Source organism: Pangasianodon hypophthalmus, chromosome 8 (genome assembly GCF_027358585.1).
Source record: "Pangasianodon hypophthalmus isolate fPanHyp1 chromosome 8, fPanHyp1.pri, whole genome shotgun sequence".
NCBI classification, from domain to species: domain Eukaryota; kingdom Metazoa; phylum Chordata; class Actinopteri; order Siluriformes; family Pangasiidae; genus Pangasianodon; species Pangasianodon hypophthalmus.
The window spans coordinates 3,355,416-3,366,720 of record NC_069717.1 but is presented as its reverse complement, the minus strand read 5'-3'; the positions used below and the strand labels follow the sequence as shown (position 1 = coordinate 3,366,720).

Below are 11,305 nucleotides of genomic sequence, written 5' to 3'. Positions count from 1 at the left end.
GTTTTTTCTATTTCAGCTATTGCTGCAGCCAGTGATGCGGCAGATAGCATTGCCGTCTCACAGCTCCAGCGTCCCTGGTTCAATCCTCAGCTCGGGTTACTGTCAGTGCAGAGTTTCTGTGCATGTTCTCCGCATGTGGCTTTCCTCCAGGGTCTCTGGTTTCCTCCTACCTCCCGGAAACATGGCACTAGGTGGACTGGCTATGATAAATTGGCCCTTAAGTGTATGAATGAGTGTATGAATGTGTGTGAGTGGTGCCCTGGAGTGGACTGGCGTCCCATCCAGGGTGGATTTCCATCTCATGCCCAGTCTTACACGGTTGGACTCCGGAAAGGGAGTGAGAGTATTTTTGCTAGTTTCCTGTTTACCATTTTCCTTCCTATTTTGGTGACACTGAAGCACTTTGAGATGACAAGATTGTGAAAATTATTGTGCTATACAAACTCTTTTTCTTCTCAGTATTATTCATGCTGTGTGTGTGTGTGTGTGTGTGTGTGTGTGTGGGATACACTGGTCCAGCACTTGGTATTGGGGTAGATATTGGCCTGAGATGCTGAATCAGTACTCAGTTTTCATTTTTTTTCTAGTTTCAGGTCAGAAATCCCATGTTAGTCCTCACTGCAGAACCAAAAGTCCAGGGGGTGGGGCTGGACATGATCCAACTCGACCTATAAGCCTAACCCCTAACCCTTGAGATGCTGTACAACACAGAACAACAAACACACTTATCCAGCCTGAAACACACTGAATTGTCTCGTTCCCCTGGACTTTTGGTTAGGTTCCACTCATGTAAGAGGAGCTGGATCAGGTCTGACTCCACCCCCTGGACTTTTGGTTCAACTACACCCTGGTAGGAGGCGATGGATCTAGTCCAACTCCACCTCCTGGACTTCTGGTTTGACTCCATCCAGGTAGGAGGATCTGGATTAGGTCTGACTCCACCTATATTTTTTGTTTGACTCCACCCTGGTAGGAGGGGCTGGATCAGGTCTGACTGCACCCCATGAACTTTTGGTTAGACACCATCCATGTGGGAGGAGTTGGACCAGGTCTGACTCCACCTCCTGGACTTTTGATTAGATTCCACTCAGGTAGGAGGAGCGGGATCAGGTCTGACTCCACCCGCTGGACTTTTGGTTCGAATCCGACCAGGTAGGATGAGCTGGATCAGGTCTGACCCCACCCGCTGGACTTTTGGTTTGAATCCGACCAGGTAGGAGGAGCTGGATCAGGTCTGACCCCACCCTCTGGACTTTTGGTCCGATTCTGCTAATGTAGGAGGAGCTGGATCAGGTCTGACTCCACACCCTGGAATTTTGATTCAACTCTGTTCAGGTAGGAGAAGATGGATCAAGTCCAACTCCACCTCTTGTACTTTTGGTTTGACTCCACCCTGGTAGGAGGGGCTGGATCAGGTCTGACTCCACCCCATGGATATTTGACACTGCCCATATGGGAGGAGCTGGATCAGGTTAGACTCCACCCCTGGACTTGTGGTTCTGTAGTAAGGGTTGCTTGAGTGCTGACCTGCAGTCGCAGCCGTTTTTTTCCATTTATCAGCTCATTTTTTTCTCGGTGTGGTCCACTGACAAACTTTACCTTACGTAATTTACATACTCCACTTGACGCCCTGTGATATATAGGCTATAAACTATATACAGCAGTGAAGGTAACATACTGTATAACATCAGAGTGTAAAAAAAGCCTCATGTGGTGTTATTTTGCACACACAGAGGCAGTTTGGTGTAGAGGCGGGTATCTGATCTCCAGCAGGTGAAGAAGCTCAGCCCTTTTCGGGGCCCCATCAAAGCGCCGGCGCTCGCTTGCTGCCGCCCGCGCGACTTCCTGCGCCCCGTGCGCGCGCGCTCGCGCTCACGCACCAACGGGCGGGTGCGCGCCAGAGAGTGAGGGAGTGAGTGAGTTAGTGAGTGAGAGAGTTAGTGAGTAAGTGAGTGTGCGCGCGCACGCGCACGCGCGTGTGTGTGTGCGTGTGCGTGCGCGCGTTTTTCTTCACTCCCTCTTTCTGAAAGCAGAAAAAAAAAAAAAGAGGAAAGAGAGAAAAGGAGGAAAAAGAGAAACACTGCAGCTCCACAGTGCGCTCCGCTCCGCCGTGCGCTCTCTACAGCATGCGGCAGTGAACCGGGAGGACCGCGGGACACACACACACACATACACACACACATACACATACACACACACACTCGCGCGTGCGGCACTGAGAGGAGGCTTTTACCGCACAAATCGCACTCACAGGTGGGGAATAAACGCGTTTATATTGTGCATTTTCTTTGAGTTGCATGCAGCTGGAGGACGTGGGGAAGCAGACTGTACTGGCTGAGCTCTAAAAAGGGAAAGTGCATGACGTTTTCGGACAAACTTGTACAGTTTAGACTAAAGTGTGACTGTCAGATTTCCTTTCGAGAATGATATTGATATTGTTATTGATATTGTTATTGATATTGATATTGATTTGTATGCATTTGCACACGCGCCATGGAAAGCGGTCAGAAGAAAATCAGTGCTATTTGAGTCAGAGAAGACAAATCTGAAACAGTCATGACGTGGGAGCTGGGAGCTGCGGAAATTAAAGAGCAACTGCACTCCAAAATTACATTCTGTTAAAAAGCAACAAGAAGCAGGACCTGAAACTGTATCATCTCATATATTCTGAGAACATCTAAATGCAATGCTCTAAATTTCTAAATGCAATGCTCTGAATTTCTAAATCCAACTTCTAAATGCAAAGTTCAATCTTCCTGCATCACACTGTTTGACTTAAACTTTTGAGTTGACGTTAGACTTGTCATCGTGACGTCACTGTGAACCCTATATGAGGAAGCTTATTTATTTGATTGTACTTTTTCTATCAGGTCTTATAAACCTGTTGATTGAGGATGCCAGAAAGTGGAGGGAGGTTTATCGCTACGCTCAGAAAAAAAAGTAGTCCTTAAGTACTGTACCTTTCCTTGACACTCTCAAGGGTACACCTTTTGTACTTTTAATGTCTTCCATATGGAAACGTAGATAAAAAAATGATTTAAGGTACATAATTCGTTTTCCGAGTAAAGCTTTAAAGGTGCATGACATGCACCTTTCTAGGTAAAGGATATACAGGAGATACAGACAAGGAAAGGTACCGGTTAGTATCCTTTATTTCGAGAGTGTATCAGTGAAAAAACCTTGTCAACCCTTTCGAATGCTGTTTCTACTGCAGTAGAGAATGCCTAGATAGACAGTTTCTATGTATTTATATGTTTTTGTCTTGTCGAGTGTTGAGAATATGTGACAATATGTAAGAAAAAAGTGACTTATTGGTGCTATTGCTTGCAAGTAATATCAGAGAAAAATAGTTTGATGAAAGGGTGTGGTGTGATGACAGGAAGACAAGTTGTTGGTGTTGTTTTTCAATAAATTACGCCTATTTGCTATTAACCGTCCAAAATGTTATCAAAAACACCTGTAATGCTAGTTTGGTATCATCAGGGATTACCATTTCAGTTGCTTTCCATGATGGACATGGAAATGGAGGTGAGGGCAATATGGTGTCATTTTACCCCTCAGAAGTTGATTCACTTTATTATTGCCCTAACGCTTGCAGTGCCCCAATGAAAACCTTTTATGTAGCTACAGCATGTAGCATGGGCAGCTGTTAGTGTTTTGTGTTGTGGGTAAGTTGACTTGTCTGACCGTATATCAGCATAAGATAAGATAAGATAAGATCAAGAAATAGCCATCAAATAGTTTGTCTATATCTTATCTATATCGTTTTAATTTGACTACACAGCTACCTTGCAGTATTTAGCTAGCTGTACTTATAATTAACTTCAGACCACCTGCTACAGTTGACGATTGAATGTTAGCTAGCTTCAATAACAGGTTAGCTACACCTGTTTCTTGACAAGTTATCCAAAAATCTTTCCAGTTGACAGTTGAATCTTTTCTACAATGAGCAGTTAACTACGGTTGGTGTTTAGCTACAGGTGAGAGGTGACCGTTACTTATATTTCATAGATGACCGCTAGCTGATAAGTGACCTCTAAAGATCGTAGCAGATTGTTGTTAATTGTTAAGAGTTTACCGTAAACTACAGATTGTAAACTACAGATTTATTGTTAACTAAATTAACCTTTGAATGTTAACAACAGTTGATATTGGACATTGAATACGGATGAAATGCAAACATTGTCATACTCCACTCCACGCTACATTACACTGCCCTACTTAATCGGGAAATTGTTGACGGATCAGAACATTCAGTTATCGATTTACGCTTACTGACTTTGCAAATGGCAGGCTAACCAAATGACATCGGATGTCATTACGTAGCCACGACATTTCCTGGTTACCAAAGTTTTGTCGTAGCAACAATGAAATCGTTTCCAGTTACCATGTTGTTATTCTCTAAAAATTATAATATCAACCCATGATAGTCTCAGGTCTCAGTTTTCTTTAAAAAAATGTAAAATTGGTGTTCATAACAAATTTTGTACCAAATACCAAGTAGTGAAATCATCCAACAGAAGACTGATATGTTCAGTGGGCTCTCAGGACTCCAGTTAATAGCTATCAGATAGCTTCCTACAACAGAGGAATGACAGAGCACTCAAAAGAAGGAGTTGCTTCTGCACTTTATGTAGTGCACTATACTGTATGTCTGTTTGGGATTCAGCCCAGACCTGGTCACTGGAATCTGATTGCACAATGAAAAATCACTATGATTGTCACACATCGTCTTCTCACACAATCTCACACTGCCCTGATGTTCCGTGACGTTTAATATTTTTAATATAATATATTACTAATTGCACTAATAAGTTGTCTGTTGAACTCTTTTTAAATTTTACTCTCGATTGAGTTTTTTTCTTGTTTTGCATTTACTATTAAATGGCTTGTCAGACCTTTTCAGACATGCGCCATGACCTCGTTATGATCCCATTGGTTATGCTTTCCTTGGTTATGATCGTAATTTTGAACCTTGTGCAAAAGAAAAATGGTCACGTTCCAATCTGGCAAACCAAATGAAAAGTGTTGAACACTCAATCCGAATGTCGATAGTAAATCAACAGATTCACCTAAAAAAGCTTCCTCCGCGTCACTGCTGGGATTAGGGTCCGTGATTTTAGGGTGATTTACTCTACAGAAACTTGCTGCTGTGGTTAGATTTAGGTTAGATTTATGGCTTTAGGTTTCTTTTTTTGGTTGTAGATCAAAATAACTTTTTTTTAGTTGTAAATCATAAGCAAAGGAAAAATCAATATCACACAGGCCCTAGTCGCATGCTTCTTGTTTGTGACCTATGGTTGTTATTATCATGTTATTATCGTACCGAGCTGGACTTGACGCAAAGCAGCACATGACATTTAGGAGGCTGTTAACTGTGGGTCACTGCTCATATAACCTTTGAACTTCATGGCTGTAAAGTTGCATGACGAGGGGGCTGGCAACCATGACTAACATAAATCTTCAGCAATCAGAAAATTTGCAGAGAGATCCCATGATACTTCTCTCTCTCTCTCTCTCTCTCTCTCTCTGTAGTCACATGGATGGCTGACCAGGCAGACTGCACTGTCTCACTGGATTGCATTTTGAAAAAAAAAAAAATCCTAGAATGCCAAAGCAAAGCAAGCTAATTCTGTCCAGCTTACGTCTGTTCACCAGTTCGGTTCCCAGATGCCAGAGTGTGTTGACTGATCTATGGTTGATTGAGTTCATTAAATGTTGCGTCATGAGTCATTTTAGCCAAGCTTGCATCAGTGGCCATGAACGCTCTGCGTTGTCCCGTGTAGGCAGTGTTTATTTGCGGAGACTGGAGAGACCCCAGGGTCGATTTAGCCCAGCCTTTGTTCTCGGCATTAATGTTATCACCTCATCTGTTTCTGGCTTGCTCCACGCTCAGATCTCCTCATTTCTGTAGACCTAAGCACGTTGTCTGCGGATAAGGTTTGTGTGTTCGTGGACGCCAGTGGCCTCTGGCCGTTCTCCATTTAATACCTCTTTCCTCTTTGTTGGCACGACGCTCTGTGATATCCTGTCCAAATAGGGAAATGAAGGACAGAAATTCCTGGAAAAGTGCAGAAATGTCCAGATCTATTTTGTTTCCAAGAGTGTGTTGTGGTAGAATAAGACTGGGAGACAGGATTTCAGCACAATGAGAAAAACTGGAGAGACGGAGCTTGATTGTGTGTATACGAGTGAGTGAGAGAGGGGGATTTATATTCATCAGAGACTACTGTGCATTGAGCAGCGTCGTATGGGTTTGATTAGTGAAGTCCACCAATGTGTGATGCCTCTGGACTTGGACATTTTTATCAGAGTAGCCAGTGACCTTCTCGTGCTTCATATACAAGGATATGATGAGCTTTTCATATGACTGTTACATGAGACTAAATTTTTGTCTGATGGAGACTCCTTTAAAGTTTCGTCACAGTACTGTGTCTGGCTGCAATCCATTGTACTTGGAACTGAGGAAAACCCGACCTCTGACATGGGAAAGTGCAATGGAATGGTCAGTTAACTCGGAATTCCCAGTCGAACTCCAACATCCACCTTGCCTGAGTAAACAGCTCTCTGTTTGCATCATTTTCTATTTGACAAAACCTGTTTTTACTTGATATATGTAGCCTTTGTGTTGTGTAAGCATTGTAAGTTTACATTTTTAATGCAATTCCATTGATTTCAGCCCAGTTTTACCAAAGCAAAGACAGTTGTTATGTCTTCTACGTCATTCCTCATAGCAGATGATGTACAAGACACAACAGCTGCCTAGTTTATATTTGTACATGTAATTCTTTATAGGTTTATCAAATGTAGAGACTATCCATACAAATATGATCTTGCTCTGGGCATTCGTGTTATTCCGAGCTGAACCACTGGAACACGTTTAGTTCGGAATTCTGGAAAATCGACTTGAAACATTCCGAGTCCCAAGTGCAATGGAATGCAGCATTAGACTCTTAGCACTAGGGATGTCTACTTTGACTATGCAGTTATCTTATCTTACACCCTCAAAAATACATGTATCAAACTACTCGAGGTCTTTTATACTGTTCGTATGTATCGTTTACCTGATGTGATTACCTTGTGATTTGCTGTGAAAGAGCCAGAAACACAGGAGCAGTACTAAGATGAATGCAGAAGTGTTTGACAGTGGTCTTTAAGGTCCAATTATATACCCTAAATTATTTTTAAAGGGGAAAGATACGTACTAAATTTACAAAAGCTGTACCATTGAGAGTAGCGCACCAGTGATGAGGAAAAGTGCCGTTCGGAGACGTTTTCTGTCTAGGATTATTTGAAAACTGGTCATTGACATGAAAAAAAACATTGGTTCGATCAAAGACATGGTAAGTTTTGGGAAAGAAAACAAGCTGTAATGACCTTTGTTATTTTCATGCTGGCTAAATTAACAATACTCTACTTTACCACTTTAACAATATAATTTACTGTTAGCTACAGATGAGTTTTGTAGCTATACATTAGCTTTAGAGTAGTCGCTTGCTAAACTCTAGCTAAAGTTGTCAGATTAATGTTAGCGGCAAATTGGTTACTAACAGACGTTCTTAGTTAAACTAGCTAGTTGCTAGCTAAACTATAGCTATAGTTGTCTGTTTAATGTTAGCACCAATTGGTTATTAACAGTTCTTAGTTGACCTAACTACCATTATATTTACAGCTTTTAGCAGATGCTCATATTCAGAGCTTTGTATTCTCTATCAGAAACACATCGTCATGCTAGCTCAAATCAAAAGCATTTTCTGATAGCTAAACTCTAGCTACAGTTGTCCGATTATTGTTAGCTCCAGTTGGTTGCTAACTACAGTTCTTAGTTGAACTAGCTACAGTTGATAGCTATAGTTCCCAGCTAAACTCATTATTAGCTACAGTTAGCAGATGATCTTAGCTATAGTTAATAATTCAACATATGCTTTATATGATTAAGTGCTGTTTTTTTTTTAAATAATTGAGTGGATGAATGAGCAAATGAGTGAGTTTAAACCTCTGCTACACACAGCCTACAACTCCAAATTCACAACGGAGAAGTTAGGAGAGGGTCTTATTAGAGGGGCCTTTGTTGCAGACAGCAAGATGAGAAAATAAATGCCTTAATAAGAACCATTGGATATCTTACTGCGAGTCTTACACACACACAATAAAACAAGTCTCTAACAAGAAGAAATGAAACCAAAGGGACTTTTGCCAAGTGGCAAATCTCAGGAAAAGCCCTTGGAGTGTGGATAGAGGAAAGAAGAGGCGAAAGAGAAGAGAGGAGAAGAGAAGAAGAGAGAGAGAAGAGAGGGGCCCACTGCAGTCCTTCATCATTTGTAGTTGGTATAGCGTCAGGGTTGGAGGGGGGGACAAAGACGTCTTAGTGTTTTAAGACTCCCTGCTGAACTGGGGCCATTTGACTTGCACTCAAAGGAAATGAGGGCAACCTTAAACCTGCATCCACCTCTTTTCCACGGCAAACTCGCCCCTCTACACTGGCCCCTACACACACACACATCCTCAGTTAAAGCCCGAACACTCAGTGTTATATTGTGCTTTGAAGATAAAGGGAGATGTATTTTTTCCCTCGTGTGAGGTGAGAAAGGGATCTTTGTACACTGGGTTCGGTAAGTTGGAACACTAAAGGCAGTATTTTAAAGCGAGACATGTTAACATGGCAAGGCAGCCGAGCAGAGCACCATGCAAGAGTTTCAAATAACTTTCCAAAACAATGTTTTTTCCCAAAACAGAGACAAATCACAGAGAAAAAAAGGTTTATTTATTCTGGGGTTGAAGGTGCAAATGCATGGGAACACACACACACACCACATTGTTTGTACTATATGTTGTTCATCAGGAATGGTTATCCCAGCTGGATGAAAGAGTGCATAACTACTCTTTCTTTTCCTTTCTCTCCATGTCTTTGTCCCCTTGAGCTTTGCTCCATGTCTCTCCTTCTAGTTTTCTCCTTTTTTTCACATCACAGGGCAACTTGTTCCTTCAATTCCATTTCCAAATTGTTTCCCATCTGCTCCTGATTACCTTTGGTTGCACTTGGTTCTCTGCCAGCCATCTGGGTTTCCATATTCTCTCTCTCTTTCTCTTTCTCTGTGTCTTTCTTTATCTCTCCTCTCTTTTTCTCTTTCCTTCTCTCCATCCATTCTCTCATTCTCCCCTCCTTCAAACTGTGAGAAATGATGGAGTGGAGGATAAGTGAGACAGGAAAAAAATGTCCAAGAGGGAGAAAAATTGAAAGTGAAAAAAAAAGACTGAGAGAGAGATGGAGAGTGGTAGTAGGCTTTTGGCAGTTTGTACAGAGGGAAAGGTAAAAAGGATAGACAGATAGACAAGAAGATACTTTATTGATCCTGTAGGGGAAATTGCTTTTTATAGCACATATAACTGCAGTATACATCTCTATTATTATATGGCAATTGTACAAGTCCAGATTCACCAAAGACGAGTTAAACAGTCTGATAGCAGTGTGTAGCGTGTAACACTCTTGACACGGGAGACGTTTGAGGCTCCATGTGCAGGAGTTTTATTAATACAGTAATAAAGTCCACAATCTTATATAGCATAGTCACAGGCCAGGCAAATGGGTTAAAACACATTGTCTTTATATACTGTCCAAAAAGGAAGAGGTGGGTAAGTGTTCAGTATTCAGGGGAAGGGAACCCCTGTTGGTGGGGAGGAAGACATAATATGAGCCGATTGTCCATGATGGTCATCAGTGTGGACGCAAGTCTGCTCTCCGGCATCACTTCTAGTAGGTTTAAGATCAGACAAAATTTATGTTAGCTTCTCCACTTCTTATTACACCACAAGCAAGTGGCACTCAAGGAACAATGTACGATGTGCTTTAAAAGACCTGAACCTCCTCAAAAACAATTGAAGATTCTGCGTGTTTCTGAAGATGACCACAATACTGATGGTCTATTTTATTGTATTTTTCAGGTGTGCAATTGTAGCAGCTTATTTGGTAGATGCTTTTATCCAAAGCAACTTACAGTTGAGATTTGATACAGCTGAGCAGTTGAAGGTGAAAGGCCCTGCTTAAGGCCACAACAGTGGCAGTATCTTAGTGTAGGGTTTGAACTCACAGCCATCCTATTAGGGGCCTGAAGCATTCACCACTGAGCCACCACATCTCTTATCCAGATTGAACACTAGGAGAATCACTTGAGAACTTCTACATAACTTCCAAGTTGGACTTGAGATCTGATGTGTAGCGGCTACACAGGAAGGGAGAAAGTATGTTCAGCTGGGGAGCGCCTGTAATCACTATCCGTTCAGACCGCCAGTTTTGAATCCTCACAAATTCCAGACAGCTACACAGGTAGCCTTTGATCTCTAAAATCCTAGGGGCACACACCTGCATTTCACCTAGTTTTACCTAACAGTTGTGAGTGGATAGTGTTGAAATCACCAGAGAAAACATTATCCCCCACATAGCTACCAGTTATATTCGAGTGATAGAAGGCCGTCTTGCATTATCCACAACTAAATGGGGTTGATGTACAAACTCCACGTGTTTTAATTGACTATGGGTCTGAGGTTGAACAAGACCAGGTTTTCCAATGTCTTTATAACATTAGATGTCAGTCATTAAGGCCAGTACAAGCCCTCAGGTCTCCATGGTATTCCTAGTAGCATCCACAGCCATTGTCACTGATGCTGATGATAAATGGACCTTAGTAGTGGACTTGAGACAACTGTCCAAATGGAGGAGATGGCATAGACTAGCAGCTGAGAGTTGTGGAGGATTGGGTGGTTGTGAGATGTGTGGTAACCAGCTGAAGGCCTCCTCCCTATTTCCCTACATAAAGTCCCTTTTTCTGGTTCTCCAAAGAACCTTTAGACTGTGTGTTGGGAATTGTGAGGCCCCTGTGGAGTGGGAATAAGTAGCAAGGTTTCTCAAATTGGCCAATTTTCATTAATTGGCCCCTTTAGTTGGTGTGGTTTACCTTGTTGAGACTTTGGTCTGATTGTTAGGAACTATTTAGAATGCTTTCATTGACACTAGTTTTAAGTCAAAGACCTAGTCAAAGACCAGCCATGGAGAATTTAGCTATTCACACACCAGTGCAATTGTGGATTGTATTCCTCTAGCTCCTATCTTCAGTAACCACTTTATCCTGGTCAGGGTCGAGTAACAGTACAGAGAAACTCTTTACTTTAAGTACTATTCGGACAGGATAAGATTTCCGGACATATATCTTTTAAGGATGTTTGTGGTAATTATGATTGGTTTGCATGGGATAAGGCCAATACTTGGTTTTGGTTTGGTTTTGGCAGGAGACAGTAGGAAAGAGCCCTT

General features: G+C 42.0%; 1 protein-coding gene across 1 annotated transcript in view; it reads left to right on the top strand.

The window, feature by feature from the left end:
- Positions 1–1,919: 1,919 nt before the first annotated feature.
- adamts10 (ADAM metallopeptidase with thrombospondin type 1 motif, 10) overlaps positions 1,920–11,305 on the top strand; it is a 63,743-nt gene continuing 54,357 nt past the window's right edge. Inside the window, exon 1 of the mRNA XM_026928079.3 lies at positions 1,920–2,253. The gene's annotated coding sequence lies outside the window, so the exon portion shown is untranslated. The remainder of the gene's footprint in view (positions 2,254–11,305) is intronic.